This window comes from Vulpes lagopus, chromosome 17, assembly GCF_018345385.1.
Source record: "Vulpes lagopus strain Blue_001 chromosome 17, ASM1834538v1, whole genome shotgun sequence".
In the NCBI taxonomy this organism is placed as follows: Eukaryota; Metazoa; Chordata; class Mammalia; order Carnivora; family Canidae; genus Vulpes; species Vulpes lagopus.
The window spans coordinates 11,483,679-11,505,293 of NC_054840.1; the positions used below are offsets into that span (position 1 = coordinate 11,483,679).

The 21,615-nt window shown below is 33.4% G+C and overlaps 1 long non-coding RNA gene across 2 annotated transcripts in view; it reads right to left on the reverse strand.

Annotated features, from left to right (window-relative positions):
* Positions 1 to 21,615, reverse strand: part of LOC121477496 — a 334,919-nt gene that overhangs the window by 165,991 nt on the left and 147,313 nt on the right. For both annotated transcript variants that reach the window (XR_005984243.1, XR_005984244.1), the window contains exon 3: positions 7,975 to 8,029. This is a non-coding gene — a long non-coding RNA (uncharacterized LOC121477496). The remainder of the gene's footprint in view (positions 1 to 7,974; positions 8,030 to 21,615) is intronic.

Below are 21,615 nucleotides of genomic sequence, written 5' to 3' on the forward strand. Positions count from 1 at the left end.
TTGAATTTTAAGACTTCTTTGTACAACAGTTCTATATTAGACTCTTGTTTTGCAAATATTTTCTCCCAGTCTGTAGCTTGTCTTCTCTTACTTTTGAGAGACATTTCTTTTTGTTCCCAGTAAAAATCAGTTTCTCCACAAGCCAGAATTCCAGCAACTACTAAGGGAGCTAAAGAAGCCTAAAGATCTTTTCCTTTTTTTTTTTCCCCTTCTTGTTAATTTGTCACTATAAGTTATCCAGCATTGATGTCATTGATGTCCAAAAGCTTGTATTTCTTCCAACTATCCTCTTACCATCTGTGCTCCACTCTTGCCAGGTCTCTCACATGGACAGGCCCCTGTGGAACATGATCTTTTCCTGCTAAATGCATGTCTGAACATTTTCCCCCCTGTCTGTTGATGTATAGTTATGAATTCAACATGTATACCTCAGGTACTCTAAACTCATGTACTTTTTTTTCTTTTTCTTGTAGACAGGAGAGAGAGGGAAAGTGGGATAGGGGAAGGGATAGGAGGAGAGGGAGAAAAAGAGAGAATCTTAAGCAGACTTCATGCTTGACGTGGAGCTTGATCTCACAACCCTAATTATATGACCAGAGTGAAATCAAGAGTCAGGCACTTAATCTACAGCCACTTAGATACCCCTCAAGTAATCTTTTTAAAGTGTAGTTTCTAAGCCTATTCAATTCCATTCTTCTGATCATTAAACTCCCAGTGTCAGTAAATGAGTAGTAAATATGGGCAGTGCAGAATTTAAATAAGAAAATGTATTTCTTCAAAAGCGGCTTGTGAATTCTTTATGAAATTATCTATATTTATTATAATATAACGTAGAGGGAGATATTTTAATACATTATTTCATTTGTTCTCAAATGGCCCCTAGTATATTGAGTGTTTAAATGATATACCTAAGATATATTTTATATATTATTTCTCCACTTTTATAAATTGACTCTCACAATTATTTTGTGTATGTCTTAAAATTATGTCATCTCAAAAGCTTTTTGACAGTACAAATGGAACTAATATAAGATATATGATGTATTATAAGCTAAAGAGATATTTTCAGTTGTTCTTTGGTATTTTTTATTATCTGATACTTTTAATTATTTTGGCCAAAGGACCTTATTTTATAAATGAAATAATTATGTTCACAATGAATTAACCCATTCTAGTGAAAATTAATTCCAAGTGAAGTCATTATATCCATTGTAATTGACTTGGTTATGTGAATTTGCATTCAATCATATTTATATATACATTACTAATAAAATATCATTTACAGATTATAGTCCATGATGCTTTAAGCATATTTAAATACAATGACAAGGTATTCCAATTGACTTTTGTAAAAGGTAATTGGGGAGACCTGGGTGGCTCAGTGGTTGAGTGTCTGGCTCAGGGTGTGATCCCGGGATCTAGGATTGGGTCCAGCATTGGGCTCCTTGTGGGGAGCCTGCTTCTTCCTCAGCCTGTGTCTCTGTCTCTGTCTCTCTGTGTTTCTCATGAATAAATAAATAAAATCTTAAAAAAAAAGAAAACGGTAGTGGTATTCAGGATGACTTTAATTCACCTATGGATTTATATTTACCTTTGGTGATTTTTTAAATAAAAATATATTATGATAAAAATGAAGTATACTAACATTCTAGGTATTGAATGTTTATGTGTAATATTTTATATAATGTGTCTATGTTCAATAATAGAGAGGGAATAATAAACTGAGAACACATTTTATTTCTTTCTTTTTTCTTTTTTTTTTTTATTTCTGAAAGGTGTTTTCTACCACAGTTGTTTAAAATAATAATGAAAAAAAGGAACCCAAAGACATAGGAGTGTACTAGAATTATTTTTATTTCCCATAAAACTAGCATTATTTAACTGTGATCAGGGAAAGTAAATCCCAGACTTGAAATATGTTGTCTTTACTAAAGCTCTTCCACATTTTAGTTTGGCCTAGTTTAACTATTTAGCTTTTGGGAAATAAAAACACCAATTCATTTTTTATATTCTAAAGAAATAAAGTTTACTGCTTACTACCATAGAAGCAATAAAAAAGACATTTAACATGTAGTATACAAGCCATAAGACACATTCCATACGTGTAGTATAGTTAAGAATACTTTTCATTCATCACACACTGAAATGTTAGAAGGTGAAGTCTTAAACTCCAAGTGTAGATTATTTCCAAGTGTCTTCTAAAATTTATCTCCCAGATCTTAATCACTTACCTAGAAATTGATTTTGTAAGTCACACAGTGATGAGAGCTATTATATCAACCAAGCAGAAAAGAAAAATTCAAAAAAAATCTACTTTAAAACTCTTGTACAGTGATTCTTTTGATTTTTTTCAAATTTAAAATATTTCACATGTATATCTATACACACACACATACACAATGGAATATTACTCAACCATAAAAAATAATGAAAGCTTGCCATTTGCAGCAACATGGATGGACCTAGATGGTAGCATGCCAAGGTGCATAAGTCAGAGAAAGACAGATACCACAGGATTTCACTTATATATGGACTCTAAAAAGCAAATGAGCAAACCAAACAGAAATGGATTTATAAATATAGAGGACAAACTGATGGCTGCCAGAGAGGAAGCGAGTGGGGGGAATATATGAAATAGACGGAGAGGATTCAGAGGCACAATCTTCTAGTTATAAGATAAAAAAGACACAGAGATGTAATGTACAGCATAGGGAATACAGTCAATAATATTCTAACAATTCTATATGGTGACAGATGACAACTAGACTTATTGTAGTGACCATTCATAAAATATATACATATTAAAACATTATGTAGTCATGAGCAACTAATACAGTATTATATGCTAATAATTCTTCAATTAAAAAATTAAAATAATCACTTTGAATGCCATTAGCAAGATCTACATTTTTGGGACAATCTCAGAATTATAATACTAAGACTAACCTGAGTATATATATAAAGAATTATGCAGATTTTTGTTGCTTTTGATCATTATTTCAGCTAAATTGAATCAAATTTTGTTAAAACATTTTAGAAATTTCAGTCACTACTTGAGTGTTTTGACATCAAACACTTGATCATGCTTATTCTGAACCACAGGAAAAGGAAGATAATTTGCTATAAATGTTAAAAGTGAATAGGAAATTAATGAATAATGATAAATAATGGAATGTCCATTTAAAAATACTAATATAATTTCATGGAAGTTGATAACATAATAAATAATAGTCTATAAAACCTATTACCAAAAAATAAAAAGAAAAAATAATAAAAATCTCAAAATATATAGCTGGATTGAAATTTTTAAAAAAAATATTACCAAACAATAAATGTGAAAAATGGAGTTAAAAGAGGTGAAGACCACTTTGTACATTTAGTGTTCCTTATACATGTATAAAGTGATTTCCTAATTCCATAAACATTAATTGAAGAAAGGCATAGGGTATTGTGGATAAAAATATTTAGGCTACACACACTCTTTTGCCAAAGAGAATAAAAACCCAAATTTTTCACCTTAAATGTTCACTTACCTTATAATACTTAAGTATACATTTTATAAAGGAGTTGGAGATCGTTAATTGATTATTCTTATTTTACAGATAAATAAAATGAAGGTTCTAAGAAGTTAACTGTTTTCAGAATAATAAGGCACTGTGGTTAAGAAGGTAGATTCTACGATCAAACAACTTGATTTTGAGTCCCAGATCTTTCCGTTTATAAGCTGAGAAACTGTTGGTACATTTCTTTTAATCTCTTTAAGCTTATTTCCTCACTGGTAAAAGGAGGGTAACAGTAGTGTTTCATATGGCAGATGTATGGAAATCAAATAAAATTCTTAAGGCAAAGTGCTTAGCATATTGCCTGAGCAGTTTTAAGTATTTAGCAAATGTATTTTTAGCATTCATATTATATATTAGCATTTATATTAGCATTAATATTATTAATATTATTGTGATTTATTACTATTGTTATTATTACTATTAGAACAAGAGTCAGGTTCTCCTAATGCCAAAGCCATTAAATTGATATCTTAGTCTTAATTCTGCAATTAGATTCAGTGGATATTTCCACTAAATATTTCCACATTTAAGAATCTATGGTCCAGGGGCACCTGGGTGGCTCAAGTGACGTAAGCATCTGCCTTTGGCTCAGATCATGATCCCAGAGTCCTAGCTAGGATTGAGTCTTGCATGTTGGGCTCATTGAAATCCCTACTCAGAGGGGATTCTGTTTCTCCCTCTCTCTCTGACCCTCCACCCTATTCATGCCCTCTCTCTCCCTCTTTTTCTTTCTCTCTCTCTCTCGAGTAAATAAAGCTTTAAAAATAAAATAAAATTGATGTGACACTTTATATCAAATATATCTTGAAAAAGAAAAGCAAAGTTGGAGGTATCACAATTCTGGACTTCAAACTATATCACAAAGCTGTAGTCATCAAGACACTATGGTACTGGTGAAAAACAGACAACACAGATCAATGGAACAGAATAGAAAACTCAGAAGTGGACTCACAACTATATGATCAACTAATCTTCAACAAAGTAGGAAAGAATACTCAATGGAAAAATGACAGTCTCTTCAACAAATGGTGTTGGGAAAACTGGACACCAACATGCAGAAGAATGGAATTGCACCACTTTCTTACACCAAACACAAAAATAAATTCAAAATGGATGTAAGACCTAAATGTGAGACAGGATACCAGCAAAATCCTAGAGGAGAACAGAGGCACTAACCTCTTTGACTTTGGCCATAGCAACTTCTTACTAGAGACATCTCTGGGGGCAAGGGAAACAAAAGCAAAAGTGAACTGTTGGGACTTAATCAAAATAAAAAGCTTCTGCACAGTGAAGGAAACAGTCAACAAAACTAAAGGGCAGCTGATAGAATGGGAGAAGATATTTGCAAATGACTGCAATGCAAATAACTGATAAAGGGTTACTATTTAAAATCTATAAAGAACTTATCAAATAACATCCAAAAATAAATAATCCAGTTAAGAAAGGGCGGAAGACATGAATAGACATTTTTCCAAAAAAGACATACACATGGCTAGCACACTTGAAAAGATGCTCAACATCACTTATCATCAAGGAAAGATAGCTAAAATTACCAACATAGGAAACAACAAATGTTGGTGAGGATGGGAGAAAGGGGAACCCTCTTACACTGTTGGAGGGAACACAAACTGGTCAGCCATGCTGGAAAACAGTATGGAGATTCCTCAAAATATTAAAAATAGAACTACCGTATAACCCACTAATTGCACTACTAGGTGTTTACCCAAAGGATACAAAAATACTGATCTGAAGGGGCACATGCATCCTGATACTTAACAGTAGCACTATCAACCATAGCCAAATTATGGAAAGAGCCCAAACGTCCATCGACTAATGAATGGATAAAGAAGAGGTGGTATACACATATAATGGAATATTACTCAGCCATAAAAAGAATGAAATTTTGCCATTTGCAACAACATGGATGGAGCTAGGGTGTTTTATGCTAAGCAAAATAAGTCAGAGAAAAGTAAAAGTAGAAAATAGGGAAAGAAAAAAGAGAGTGAGGCAAACCATGAGAAAACTCTTAACTATAGAGAATAAACTGAGGGTTGTTGGAGAGAAGGTGGGCAGGAGGATGGGCTTAGATGGGTGATGGGTATTAAGGAGGGCACTTATGTGATGAGCACTGCGTGTTTGATGTCAGTGATGAATCACTGAATTCTAGTCCTGAAACTAATATTATAAATATATGTTAACTAACTAGAATGTAAATAAAAGCTTGAGACATTAAAAAAAGAAGAAAAATCTATGGTACCTTTATAAGTTAACAAAACTACCAAAATATTTCTTTTTATTCTTCTCTGATTCTGATAACTTAGTTATTTTGAGGGTTTATATTTTAAAAACTAAGGCCTCTATCTGAAAGGGCCTTGATGTAGTCAGCATTTGGTAAAAACAAAAACAAAAACAAAACCCAAAAAACAAACAAAAAAACCCCAAAAGCTATGTATAGTTTTATTAAACAGATTAAGTTGTTGCAATTAAAAAACTATGCAATAAGAATGTATGAACCATCCAGAAGGATCTATGGATCCCTCTTCAAGCTATTTTACAAAAAATGCACTAGTTTACATTTAAATAAGTGTCAAGTAGACATATTTTCCTTAAAGAAATGAATAAACCTAATACTGATAAAGCATAGGTAGATAGGTTAGTAACGATGGATAGATAGATGGACAGATGGATGGACAGACAGATAGATATAAAAAGTCACTATCCAAATTATGGCTTACACATGTTTACAATGGCAAAGCCACAAGCACTGTTAAGCCTTCATACTTTACTATTGCCTCTAAGAGAACATATTTTTAGGGAGATTTTTTAGAAGAAATCGTTTTAGTAAACAGTGGGATGTAGGAAAAACCTAATTACGAGTATATAAAATCATGGATGATTTTGAGTTTTCACTTCTTCACGAGCATAAAAAAATTAAATTGTTTAGACAATTTTTTTAAAAGTCCCAAATTTCAAAGAAGAAAGGATAGACCTTGTGCCCCTAATTTTCTGTTTCACATATTTAAATTTAACTTAGATTATTGTTAAATTTTGGCACTGTTCAAAAATGTTTTTTAAAACAGTATATTAAGATTCATATACCATTTCCATGACAAATAGTATTTGAAATTTATAACAATTATATAAATGCCTTTTAAGCGTATACACTGTAATATTAATTCATATAGCATGCTATGTATGGAATTTAATAACTAATGACATTTAAAGTAAAAATTCTTTTATGATATGCAATAAAGAAGTTACATTTATAGACAATAAAAGTTATCCTGTCTTCTGAATCTCTTAGGGATTAATTTATGCCCTTTTTTTAGTTAACAAGTTTTGGTTATTCCTGAAAAATTTGTCTATACACACACACACACACACACACACACACACGCACATACTCTACTAATTTTAATGGGAAAGATATTATGCATTCTATTCTAACTCAACATACTAAAATAATTTTTCACAGTTAGAAGAAGTATCAATTGAACAGTGAAAACATATTTACATAAATAATAAATCATTTGGTTGTAAATACAGTTTGCACATAAAATGAAATTTACTGTGGAATAAGATTGTTTGGTAGGTGGTGGCTGGTAGAAGAGGGGTATGAAGGATTCATCTTTAGAAGGTGATGGATAGTCAGGTGATCCACCTTCTGGCAGGCATTTATGATTCCATTTAATGTCAGAATCAGATGTAATTGATGGTAATAGGAGTAAAAATGACATTCATTCCTTATACATTTTTTAGTGAAAAATTTATTCAGAGTTAAAATTTTAGCTCTTGGCTTTCTGTTAATAGACATTACACAGAAGCAACGAAAAATATAATTCTAAATAATCACATAGGCAAACATCTGTCAGGCATGTACGTGCCATATTCATAAACATTACTGTAACTGTGAATTGATGATATGCTGGTTATACATTTTATTTTATTTCTGCTATTGTGTTGGGAAGACTGTGAATTCAATGCAAATTTTTCCCAAGTAAAGATTATAAGGGGAAAAAAAAGACAAAAAGCTACTGAAACAAAACAAAATATTCATAGCCCCAGGGAGTTCTTGATTCAATACAGATGTCTCTTGGGGATTGGTTCACCCAGCGCTTTGCAGGAATAGTTTGACATATGTTCTAAGCATACTGGTACACAGTTTTAAAAAATTTCACAGTCATTATACCGGTATTGACAGACCAAAGAAAGGAATTTAAATAAGTGGTGGTTTAGTATAAATGTTAAAGATATACTGCATGTGTAGTAATGACACTGAAAGACAAAAGGAGGTTTTTGCTGTTTGACATCCTTTCTCTGACCTTAGCAGTATGCATAATGAGATGGTTAGCTAGGGTATAATAAAGGGTCTGGAAGAGATAAAAGAATCTGCTCCAGGAATAAAACTCACTTTGCCCAAGGAACTTCTTCAACTGGACAGTATAAGACAAGCAGAAGGGTGATACCTAAAACAAAAAAACAATTAAGTAACTTATCCAAGGTCAGGTAGCTAATGGATGGTAGATCTGAAATTTGATTCTAGTCTCCCTTCAATAAGTCTTCTCCTTCAGAAAAAATGGTTACTGCATATGCTTATGCTTCTTGAACCTATTAAATTGTGTGTACAAACATATACACACCACACACACACATCAACTGAACAGTGAAAATATATTTACATAAATAATAAATGATGGTTTAAGAATACATTTATATAAATTTTCATCAACCATTAAATCTTCCTGAGGCTTAGAATATTAACTAGCTTTCCCAATGTCACTAAACTAATGAAGTGGCAAGCACAAATTTGACCACAGGTATTTTTAACCCTGAAGCTGATATCTTCCTATCTCTTCAGACTACAAATAATACAAACAATTGAGGGTTTTAGAATATAGAATTATGTTCTCTCATTCTAAGCAATCATTTCAATACACAAAACTGAAGGCCTACATCAGGGCAGGCCAAGAGAGTTGTTTTGTTATTCTAAATTATGTTGAAATGCGTTTTTCTACAGTTAGAGTGTCCTTGGACAGTACAGAGAATTTGACAAGAAAAGAAGCTGAACGTTAGAAGGGGAGAGGTTATGAAATGCACAGAGAATAGCCTCTTTCTGCTTTTCCCCATTGATATTCCTTTACTTATCTCAGCAACAGCATTAATAACTCTAGATATGCTTCCCTTTCTGTATTTATATAATAAAGTAAAAGCTCTATGTTAGAGAAAAGTTAGAGTTCAAAGTTTACAAATAAGTGCTAAATCACTTAACTTATTTCTTCTGTGGATAGCACCAAAATCTTGATGGAAATTTACTATTTTCATATCTACTGTTTTTTTTTTCCTCATCAACAGGATTCTAAAACTAAATATCTTTGAGATTATTTTGAATAATTTTCTAAACTGCAAAAAAGGAATAGAATCACTTGATCCCATTTATATTTTTAATAGAGTGATAGTTGGAAAAAGACCAATATTATCTAAATCTATGTCCATAGGCTTCAAAAGCAAATTTATAAATATATAATAATGGATATTGTGTGAACTTTTAAAGAGAATATTAATTTAGCAATGTATAACAAAGCTGGAGAGAGAGAAATGAACTAGACAGAATGAGACAGAGGGAAAATTTAGTCTGGAAATTTTGCTTATAGTAATTTATCCTCAGAAAGTAATTGGAGAAATTCACAAGAAAATATTTTTATTGATAATTATCACAATTCCAAATAATAGCAAAAAAAGAGGAAATTTAGAAATAGTATATATAAGGGGCACCTGGGTGGCTGAGTTGGTTAAGCATCTGCCTTGGGCTCAGGTCATGATCCCAGGGGTCCTGGGATCCAGCCTGACTTCTGGCTCCCTGCTCAGCAGGGAAATCTCCTTCTTCCTCTCTCTCTGCTCCTCCCCTTCACTCATGCTCTCTCTCTCTCAATCAAATAAATAAAATCTTAAAAAAAAAAGAAATAATATAAATAATTCAAAATAAGAAATAGTCACTATTGGTATATTCATAGAAATATGTACTGATTAAGAATGATGTTAAAACTATGCATAATATGAACTGTATAAATACTATGTATAAATAGTACATATAAAAAGTATGTATAAATAATGAAATAATGGCAGAAAGGAGACAAATGAATTAAAAAAAGTAACTAGTAAATATTTTCAAGAACAGGGTCTTTAAAATTAATTAATATAATAACATAACACTGGCGATTATGATTAGAAGAAAGAAAATTAAATAAAATTAAGAAATGGACATAGGATAAAATAATGAGAGATAGAAACGATACTTTTAAAATCATAAAGTATACAATTCTGCTGTAATTTTGAAAATTCAGATGCTACTTAAACTTTCTATGGTATATAGGAAAGTAGAGAAATCAATTTAATCCATTACCAGATAAGTATAGTAAAAGAAAGAAATGTCTCCTAAGTAAAATAGGTTTAAAAAATAGGAAATAGAAAGCTATCAGATGAATTATATAATACATTAAAAGATTTATCAACCTGGGATGCCTGGGTAGCTCAGTGGTTGAGCATCTGCCTTTGGCTCAGGTTGCGATCCTGGGGTCCTGGGATTGAGTCCTGCCTCAGGCTCCCCTCTGGGAACCTACTTTACCCTGTGCCTATGAATCTGCCTCTCTGTGTTTGTCATGAATAAATAAACAAAATCTTAAAAAAATTAATTAACCCAACCATAATAAGACTTAGTCTCAGACCACATGGATAATTTTTAAATTAGAAAAATACAGAAGGCCTTTTTAAAAATAACAGTGCTATAATCTTAATGCTGAATAAGCATTTGATAAGTTCAAAACTCACTCCAAGTATACAGGTTTTTCAAAATGGTGAATAATTTATCAATGAGTATATAATTTCACTAGAAATTTCATTAGAAATTATACACTAGAGTATATAATATAACAATAAAATAAAAGAAATTGGTTGCACTTTGTTTAGAAATTTTATTAAGGATCCTAGATTTAAAATAAATGTGAAAATATTTTTAAACATTTTACTAATGGGTTATTTAATGGCTTGATCATTCATGCTAACTATTACAACATAATATAGGTAATTTTTTAAAAAAAGATCTTATTTGTTCATTCATGAGAGACACAGAAAGAGAAAGGCAGAGACACAGGCAGAGGGAGAAGCAGGCTCCATGCAGGGAGCCCAACGTGGGACTCAATCCCAGGTCTCCAGGATTAGGTCCTGGGCTGAAGGTGGCGCTAAACCGCTGAGCCCCCCGGGGCTTCCCAATATAGGTAATTATATTAAAAATTCTTGTGCCAAACTTTTAGGTTGCTTCTGACTGAATATTTTTTAAAAATTCAAATGCACTTAACCATTATCCGCGTGCAAAACCGGGTGTACAAATGAGAGCAATCTGTGAATCAGTTGGTTCAGCCCTGAGTGAATTCACTAGGTTTCTATCTACTCTGTCTCCTTAGTGTTGACTTTATCTTGGAAAACTTACACTGACATATAATATAAAACACTGACAAAATACTTAGTATATGTAAAAGAAAATATGATCTTAGTTTCAGTTATGCAGTATATGTGTTGCTAGGTAACCTGGGGAGACCCCTGGCCTCAGTGAGGCTTCTGCCTAACCCACTCCTGGATGTCACCAGAGGCTCCTGGTCTCCTCACAAGATAGAATTCAAGGAGGCACCAGACACAGTGGTTGAACCAATGCAAGTGAAGAGTTTATTAAAGTGAGAATATGCTCTTGAGGTGTGAGAATGGGTGAGCTAGGGGAGAGGTGTGCCCCATGGAGTATGGGTCTCTATTTTTTATTTACAGTTGCTGACTAGGGAGTAGAATATTTATTACTTGGAAAGGGGATTTCTTGGGGTGCAGGGTTTTGTGTCCTTTCTCCCTTGGTCAAAATCTCTGACCTTCTCTGTGTTGGGCCTATCTGGTTTGATCTGGCTTCTTGTGGCTTTGTTTTGTAGTGCTGTCAGGATGGGCCTCTGACTTTCCCCGTTGCTGACCATGATTTCCCCTTTGCTGGCTTCCAGGCATCCCATTAAAGCCTAACTAATTACCTACTCTAACATATGGTACACTTGGTTATTGTTGGGCACTCTCAGGCATTACAACATTTAGAATTCCTAGACTCCTCCATTGACAACATGACAACAGCACCCTGCCATAACTGTAACCACTAAAATACATATTTCTCCTACATATTTCTAAAATAATGGTACTAACACTATTGCTGTGACATACTGATATGGAAAATCTGAGTCTGGATGGCAAAATTAACAAAGCTGGTCTAAAGGACAAAATACAGGGCGCCTGGGTGGCTCAGTGGTTGAGCATCTGCCTTTGGCTCAGGGCGTGATCCCAGAGTCCTGGGATTAAGTTCCACATATGAGGAGCCTGCTTTTCCCTCTGCCTGTGTCTCTGCCTCTCTCTCTCTCTCTCTCTGTCTCTTACGAATAAAAAAAATCTTTGTACTTCCAAGTTTGTGCCTGTTAGAATGGTTCAGCAAGTTTTCACAACTGTCCCCCTCAAGGTAATTCTGTATGTCTATACTTGTAAAATCTTTGACTTAGAATAGTCAAAAATTAACCATATTAGTGGAAAGGAGATTAGTAGTTACCAAGGACTGGGGAAAGCACTGACTACAAGGATGATGTAGGAACTCTCTGGGGTGATGGAAGTACTCTCCATTTGGAGTGGAGTAAGGATTATATGGTTGTACATACTTGTGAAAACATACCAAACTTTATAGTTCAGGTGGGGGAACTATTATTCTATATATATATATATATATATATATATATATATACTCAAATATATTTGGTTTACAACTGTTGTATTTAAGTTGTCTAACTCTTGGAGCACCTGGGTGACTCAGGTCATGATCCTGGGTCCTGGAATTGAGCCCCATGTAAGGTGCCCTGATTAGTGGGAAGTCTGCTTCTTCCTCTCCTTTTGCCCCTCTCTCCACCCCCAGTTTGTGTACTCTCTCTCTCTCTCATGCTCTTTGTCTCTCTCAAATAAATAAATAAAATCTTTAAAAAATAAAAAAATTGTCTAATTCTTATATTCTTACAGTAGTTATAAAAAAATCTCAAAGTTATAAAATTTTCCAACATAAGAAATTAGAACAGCAGCAGAATAAACACAAAGAATGGAGAAGTAAAAAGACAAGAACAAAAATTAACAAAATATATAGGAAACATATAATAGGGAGGGGACCCTGGTGGCTCAGCAGTTTAGTGCCTGCCTTCAGCCCAGGGCATGATCCTGGACACCTGGGATGGAGTTCCACATCAGGCTCCCTGCATGGAGCCTGCTTCTCCCTCTGCCTGTGTCTTTGCCTCTCTCTCTCTCTCTCTCTCTCTCTCTCTCTCTGTGTGTCTCTCATGAATGAATAAACAAATAAAATCTTAAAAAAAACACATATAATAGGGAAAAGACTTTAAGCAAACAAATCACTAGCAAGATTAAGTTAAGCAAAACAGAGAAGACACAGAGGACAAAACCACAGATGCTATGGAGATTAATCAGCTAAGAAAATTCATAACCAGTACATTTGAAAACTTAGATGAAACTAATAAGTTCTTAGAAAAATCTAATATATTAATACAGATGAGAAGAAATCAAAATCCTGGATAATCATAACTATTAAAAATGTAATTAACTAGATAAATGTCTTGCTACCCTGAAGACACAAACCCAAACATATTACAAACAAGTTCTATCAGCATTCAAGAATAGTTCATTCTACTTTGTGCTAGTTAAGATTTAATCAGAGAAGTTAGGGTTTAATCAAAACAACTAAGGGTGACAGAGAATAAGGGATTAATTGTAGGAATTAGATAGGTCCAGCTACATAATTTGAAGCAGCCAGTACAAAATGAAAATGCAGAACTTCCTATTCAAAAAGCACAGGAAAAAAACAAAACAAAACAAAACCTTTTTTTTGTTACTCTCTTCTTATATTTGTTGTGATGTTTTTATTTCCTACTTAATGTTATATACCTTTGGGCAAAAGAACACCTGTGGGTGAGTGTAGACCCTCACAAGCACCTGGGGCTCGCCCTGTGACTAGATGCCGGGAGTGTATGTACCCAACTTCAATCCTTCCTGCACTTTGCCCAGTGGCCTGCTGGGTCCAGAGGACAGCAGCAGTCATCTGGCAAGGGCCAGGGAATGAACAGCCAAGCATTCCTCTCAGAAAGGTAGGTTCACCTGTTAGCCAAGGACGCAAGCACCCAGCTCATACTCTATTGTTCATCAGCCTTTACTTATACAACACATATTCAAAGATAAAATTGTTAAGAATTTCAAAATGGCAACAACTGGGCATGAACTCTCTTCTAAGTGTTGGTCCCTAAGTGCAAGGGTGCTAGCTCATGGAGCAGACTCTGGAATCAGCTCTAACACAGCTGTAGGAGAAGATCAAATCATTTATGGAAATGGAGAAGACTATGCATGTGTGGGGGCAGGGGATACATAGGAAATCTCTGTACCTTCTGCTGAATTTGCTGTGAACCTAAAATATCTCTGAAAAATAAAGTCAAAGTACGAAAAAAAAAAAGGTTTATGGAAAGCTGTTACCTCTGCATCTTCTGGTGGGCCTAACGTCATTGTAAATCTACATTGGTGGCAATTAGATAACAGCTGGACATGAACAGAGAAGAATAAGGATCCACTGGAACCCATGAGGACAAGCTGGAATCCATATCTATCTCTCACTACCCTCAATTACCCACCGAAGGAGCTAGTGCCCTTAGCCCACATGCATCTGGTTCAAGAGTCAAAGCTGAAAAAGACCAAGTACAGAAGCAGGAAAGTTGAGGGCCCGAGATGAGCAAGTGAACCCATAAAATATGTGCAAGCTGCAATGGTACCTACTACTCTACACCGACCTTCAGAGAATGGTAACTGCTACTTCATCTTCTGTTAAAGTTCACACAAATGTCTCTCAGGCTTGCTCTTTCATGGAACTGGAAAGGGAACAGAGTTTTGAGAAACAATTCCAGCTTAACTAAGTTGACAAAATATAAAACCACTTCAGAGTATTACATTTACACTGGGAGAATTGGCTTAGAGGGATTACACCTTAACTTGTTTTCAAACTTAAACATAGTAAGAGAAAGGAAATTTATTTCATGCATGAATACTGAAACAAGAATCCTAAGCAAAAAATTTACTAAAACAAAGGACAATCTTTAAAAGAGACCATGTTACATTTGTCCTATGAATGCAGTCTTATTTTAATATTAGAAAAGTAATTAATCATGTTAGCATGGTAAAGGAGAAAACAATATCTTTACAAGACAATAGCCACTCCAAAAAACAAAACAAAACAAAGAGAAAAAGGCAGAAAAATAAATATATCTTTTAACTATAAATAGGTGCAAACTTCTTTAACCTAGAGTGCATATAATTCTTAAGGAAAACATCACAAGCTTCCAAATTACCTGCAATATTTTTTATTTTTTCTTAACCTGGGAGATTAGTACAAAAAATATTCTTTTATTATTATGATTTAAACTGCATAGATATATCTTCTTATTTATTTCATAGTAAAAAAATAAATGAGAGAACAGAGACCTAAAAGTCTGATCCAGGAGGCCCAATGTCTCACTAAATGAAGTTCCAGAAAAGAATAGAAAAAGGAAAGTATAGAACATTGTCAAAGAAATAACAGAACCAACTGTCTAAGAACTTCACATGTATATGGCTTCAAGGTCACACAATACATCAAAGCACATCATTATAATTCAAAATACCAGAAATAATGAGAGGACCCTAAAATTTTTCAGAAAACACATGTCAAAAACAAAGAAGTGAGATTCAGAATGGCATCAGATTTTTCACTAGCCATGTGAGTCTGCAAGCTACCAAAGACATGAGGGAGAAAATAATTTTCAATATCCAAATGAAACTTAAATCAACAGTCATAAGGTACAATAAAAACATAAAACATAATTAGCCACATAAAGATCCATGAAAATACCCTCTTTTGTACCTTTTCTAAAATATCTTACTTAAAGATATATTTTGAGGAAACAAGAGAGTTATCAATCAACTAATCAATCAATGAATCAAATCAAAATACAAGATTCAAGAAATGGTGGATCTTATCAGGGAAAAAAGTGAAATAATGAACCAAGATTACAGAAGAACTACCAGCTAAGACCACAGTTGGAAATCGAAGGCAAGAAGGAATAAGTTTATGAAAAATAGGGACACTAATGAGTAGATCTTATCAAACATTTTAACAAATCAATTATATATGTAAAGAGATCATTATACAATTGAAAACTGATACAGAAAGACAGAGAAGAAGAAATGTTCTTATACTGAACTACTTAGATTTGAAGTGGTCTATATTGGCAGTCATTTTGATTTAATAATGTGCATTAGGAAAATATGGTAGAAAAGACATCATGATAGCACCTGTAAAGGTGGTTAATTAATAAATAATATTAGTTCATAAATAAAAATTAGAAACGCCAATAAAACTCATCATAGATTATCATATGTATTTAAATATCAGGGAATAGGAAAATAATTAAAACCATTGTCTATGGAGAAAGGAATTATTGGGTAAAAGTAAGGTCTAAGACTAGATGTTTTTCAATTAACATTTTTAATATTTTCAAAATTAAGATTTTTAATATTATGACAGATGTCCCATGTTGTTTTTTTTTAATAAACAAATCACAAATATATGTTAAAAAAATAGAGGCAACTTCCAGGTTTTTTTTTTTTTTTTAAAGATTTTTTATTTATTTATTTATTCATGAGAGACACACAGAGAGAGGCAGAGACACAGGCAGAAGGAGAAGCAGGCTCCATGGAGGGAGCCTGATGCAGCACTCCATCCCAGGTCTCCAGGATCAGGCCCTGGGCTGAAGGTGGCGCTAAACCGCTGAGCCACCCAGGCTGCCCAACTTCTAGTTTAAAATAGCCAATTCAATACACTAAGATGTTCTCATTCTATAAAGAACTAAAACTAAGTACTTAACAATTGCCTAATAGGAGCTTTTTCTTCCAGTAGAAACAGGCATCTCTAGTAGAAATAATCATCCAAAAAAAACCATAACCAAAGAAGGCTCACACATCTGTTTCCTAAAAGACAAGTGCTGAATCACAACCTGGAAGAAACAAATGGGCCATCCCAAGCTCTCAGGTTGTAAATAATATAATAATCTGACTCTCTGACATATATCTCTAACCCTCACATATATGTATTTCATGGTCCCTGGAGTATTATAAGGATTCAGTGTTTTCTGTTTTCTGCAAATATGTTTATTGGATTTCCATGTACAAAATCTTTCATTTATCTTTACAATAAACCCAAATATCTTAGCTTGTTATATAGGCTTTGCCATGCCCTGGGCCCTGTCTCTCTCCAGTCATAGTATTTGCCATGATTCCTCGCATAATCTATACTCCAGTCATGCCATGTGGCTTTTGATTCTCTATGCCATGTTATGATTTTTTGCCACTGCCCATTCTAGTCCCTCTATTTAGAATGCTAGCTCCTTAGGTTGCTTCTTAATCCACAGTCACTTTTCCCTGCTAGCCTATCTCATCTTTTAAGACATCTAGTGTTACTTTCTCTGTGAAGTCTTTCCTGACTTTATAGATAAAGCTAACAATCTTTAATTTTTATCCTTTTGTGCCTTCAATGATGTCTAAGAGGGAACCAGTTGATATATATATATATATATATATATATATATATATATATATATATTAGCCAAATTTACTTATTTCTACTACTGGACTAGAAGTTCCTTGAAGGCAGATACCTTATCTTAATCTCTTACATCTATGATACTTCAAGCAGTACTTTATAAATAATAGGCACTTAATAAGTGTTTTAGGTTCAGTGTATGATACATGAATGAAAAATAAATGTTCTGGGGCACCTGGGTGGCACAGTTGATTGAGGTCCAACTCTTGGTTTCAGCTCAGGTTGTGATCTTGAAGTCCTGAGATTCAGCTCTACATTGGGTCCCACAGAGTCTGCTTATAATCATTTCCCTCTTCCTTGGCCTCTGCCCCTCCCCTCTGTGTGCTCTCACTCTCTTATTCTCTATCTAAATAAAGTAAATAAGTAAATAAATTATTAAAAAAAAAGAAAAAGAAATGTTCCTTTAAAATGTCATCTGCATTTTGCAAAGTTGTCAACTTGTCAGTATAATAACAGGCTGACTATCATTGTTTCTGACTTAGGATAAAAACCGTGTAAGCACATTAGGATGAATGACACTGCTCTGTATCAATAGAAAAATGACTGAAGAAGGAAAGTTGGGGGAAGTGATTGTACTTGATCTAAATGAATAACTGGATTAACAGAGACAATTGCCAAACATCTAAATGTTTCTTCCCCTACATTAATCCAACTTTAGTGATTAGTTGATGATATTGTATAGGAAAAAGATCAAATTTCAGGTGAGAAATTCATACTCAACATTTTCTCCATTATATGTGTTTTCATTTTTATTGACTAGACAAATGTACAATTCCCTGTACTACTGGGAAAAGAAGTATGGCTTTTAAGTAAATTAGATTTGAAAATTTATTGACAGGGTACCTATTGATATGAAACATTACATTACATATGTAATATATATAATTATCATATTTGAATTAATATTAATTAAATAAAATATTCTCTTTGCTATGATAGCTGAACTAAGTCTGTAGCTAGTTTAAAATATCAAGCAAGGAGGGTTTTGAGCAGAGACAGTAGGAAGCATCAGGAATCTTTCTCTACACCTACACAAAAATTACACTAGCAGAGTCTGTCTAATGTAATTATTTTGGAACTCTAGAGGCTGTCGAGGGTTTACAACAGACAGGGAAAGGCTTAGAGGCAAATTGGTTAACTTCAGTAAATTTCAGCTTCCAGCACAGTAGCAGCTATGGATGCTTCACCCCTAGCACCATGGCAGGAAGCTATGCAGGTGTTACTGGAGCAGCCTATACACAGTTTGCAGAAGCTAGGGGGAGGTGAGGAACAACCTTGTCCTCCAAATATTGGGGATCTGTGCTCTCACAGCTGATGTTTGCTTTTAGTTTCAGAGATACAGACAAAGAGGCATGTGGTCATTGTTGTACTTCCAAACATCATTGTATGACCCTTCACTTCAGGCTAAAGTGACCTCCAGGGAACTTCAAGAGCTAATGGCTTTTTTCTCCTCTTTATTTCATCCTTTTAGAGGTCAGACATAAGGATTAGGATATTGAAAAGCAACTGAATATATGGAATAAATTAGAACATGATTATGCATGGCCTGAGAAAAGCACAGGGTCAGAAAAGACCTTAGAAGACCTTCTGTTTTCACCTCAGGGTGATTCTCAGTACAGAGACAGCCTATGGCAATAAAACAAAAACAAAAATGAGAAAATTCTGGGGAAAGTGGAGAATCAGATTTCTAAAGTTACTGCATTACTAGATTCAAATATCCAGTTTTCAACAACAAAAAATTATATGGCATGCACAGAGACAGAAAAATATACTTCATTCAAAGGAAAAACATGGGAATCCCTGGGTAGCTCAGTGGTTTAGCACCTGCCTTTGGCCCAGGGTGCGATCCTAGAGTCCCAGGATCGAGTCCCGTGATGGGCTCCCAGCGTGGTGCTTGCTTCTCCCTCCTCCTGTGTCTCTGCCTCCCTCTCTCTCTCTGTCTATCATGAATAAATAAATAAATCTTTTTTAAAAAAAGGAAAAATATAAATTAACAGAGACTGCCCCTGAAAAAGACTTGATGGAAGATCTACTAGATAAAGGCTTTAAAACATTTAATTTTAAAGATATTAAGAGAACAAAGTAAATGCACAGAAAGGCAAGAAAATGATGTATGAACAAAGTGGAAATACCAATAGATAGAAAAGGAAAAAAAAAAAAAAGAAACCAAAAAGAAATTACGGAGCTGAACAATAAAAACGACTGAAATGAAAAACTCATTAGATGGATTCATAGACAGATTTGAGCAAGTAGAGAAGAGAATGAACTAAAAGATAAGACAATAGATATTATTGAGTCTGAGGAACAGAAGAAAAAAATGATAAAAAGTGAACAGAACTTAAGGGACCTATGGGACACCATCAGGTCAGTCAACATATCTGTTGAGGAGTCCCAGAGAAAGGGGCAAATGAAATATTTGGAGACATAATGGCTGAAAACCTCTCAGACTTGATAGAACACGAGTCAAAACATATAAGAAGCTCAAGAAGCTCTAAGACATACTAAAAACCCATATTAAGACAGCACATTATGACCAATTTTCCATAGACAAAATCTTGAAAGCAATAAGAAGGAAGTGACTCATTATATACAGGTTGTATTCTCAATAAAAAGATGAGCAGATTTTTCATCAGAAACATTAGAGGCAAGAAGCCAGTGGTTTAGTATCTTCAAGTGCTAATAGGAAAATAGAAAAACTCTAAGCCAAAAATATCCTATAGCTAGCAAACTATCCTACAAAAGGGAAGAAGAAATGAAGACTTCCCTAGGTACATGAAAGTTGAGGGAGTTCATTATCACTAGACTTGCCCTGCAGGGTAAAATGAATGAACAACAGTAACCTGAAGCAGAATGAGAAATAAAGATATTAATAAACATAAATATGTGAGATTCTTAAAAGATAATAAAATTGTTAACAATAGTTTGTAACTTCATTTTTTGTGTACATGTTATAAGAGACACAAAAAATAAAACAAAATGAAAGAGAAAAACAAAAACCCTAACAACTATTCATTTAAAAGCTAGTATTTTATAACTTTGGTTTGTAACATCGCATTTAATTTTCAATATTAACTTAAAATACTAATGTATTTTTAAAAAATATTACTCTGGAAAAAAATATTACTCTGGGGCATAATGTAACTTTGTGACATTAGGAACTAAAAAGTTTTGAGGGAAAGCTGTAATAAAAGCTGAGTTTTTGAATGCTCTTGAAATTAAGCTAATACAAATAAATTCAAATTAGTGCATTTTAACTTTGAGATGTGGCCATAGAGATATTAGCTATAGAATATCCTCAAAACAAAATAAGAATTTTTTAATGTTTTGCTAAAAAATACCACTAAAACAAATGAATTAAAAAAAAAACTGAACACAAAATAAGACTTTAATATAGGGATAAGGGACAAAAACTGTAAGTGCTTATAGCTGTAAATTTTCCCCTTAGCATTGATATCACCGTTTCATTGTTTTGGTATGTTTTGTTTTGTTTTCATTCATCTCTAAGTATTTTATAATTTATCTTTTGATTTCTCTGTTGATCCATTAATAGCTTATAGTGGGAAGTTTTTTAATTTCCACAACTTTGTCAATTTTCTTTTACTTCTACTGTTGAGTTTTAACATCATCCTATGTGGCAAAGGAGTTATTTTATATGCCATCTGTCTTTTAAAAACTATGGACACTTAATCTATGGCTTAACATATGGTCTCTTGTGGAAAATGTACCAATGAGAAGAATGTGTATTCTATTACTATTGAGTATTCTGTATTTGTCTATTAGATCTAGTTGGGTTATTGTATTGTTTAAAGTCTTCTATTTCTTACTTATCTTTTGTCTAGTTGCCCCAAAGGGAGAAGTTGCTACAAGGGTAAAAACTTTCATGTATAAGATGAATAATTTCTGAAGATTTAATGTAAAATGTGGTGATCACAGTTGATAAAACTGTACTGTATAATTGTTATTTGGTAAGAAAGTAAACTTAAATGGTCTCACCAAAAGTAAGCAATCAAATAAGTAAATAAATAAAGTGATGGATGTATTCATTAACAAGATGGGGAAATCCTTATAATATATATATGATATATATATCATATATATGTAAAATGTATACACACACTATTTGATAAATATATATATCAAATCACCACAATGTACACTTTAAATATCTTTCAGTTTTTATTTTAATTATGCCCCAATAAAGCTGATATTAAGAAATAAAAAATATCTTGTATAAAAAAGAAAGATCTCAAAACTTTACAGCTTATGGAACTAAAAAACAAAGAACAAACTAAACACAAAGCTAATAGCAAGAAC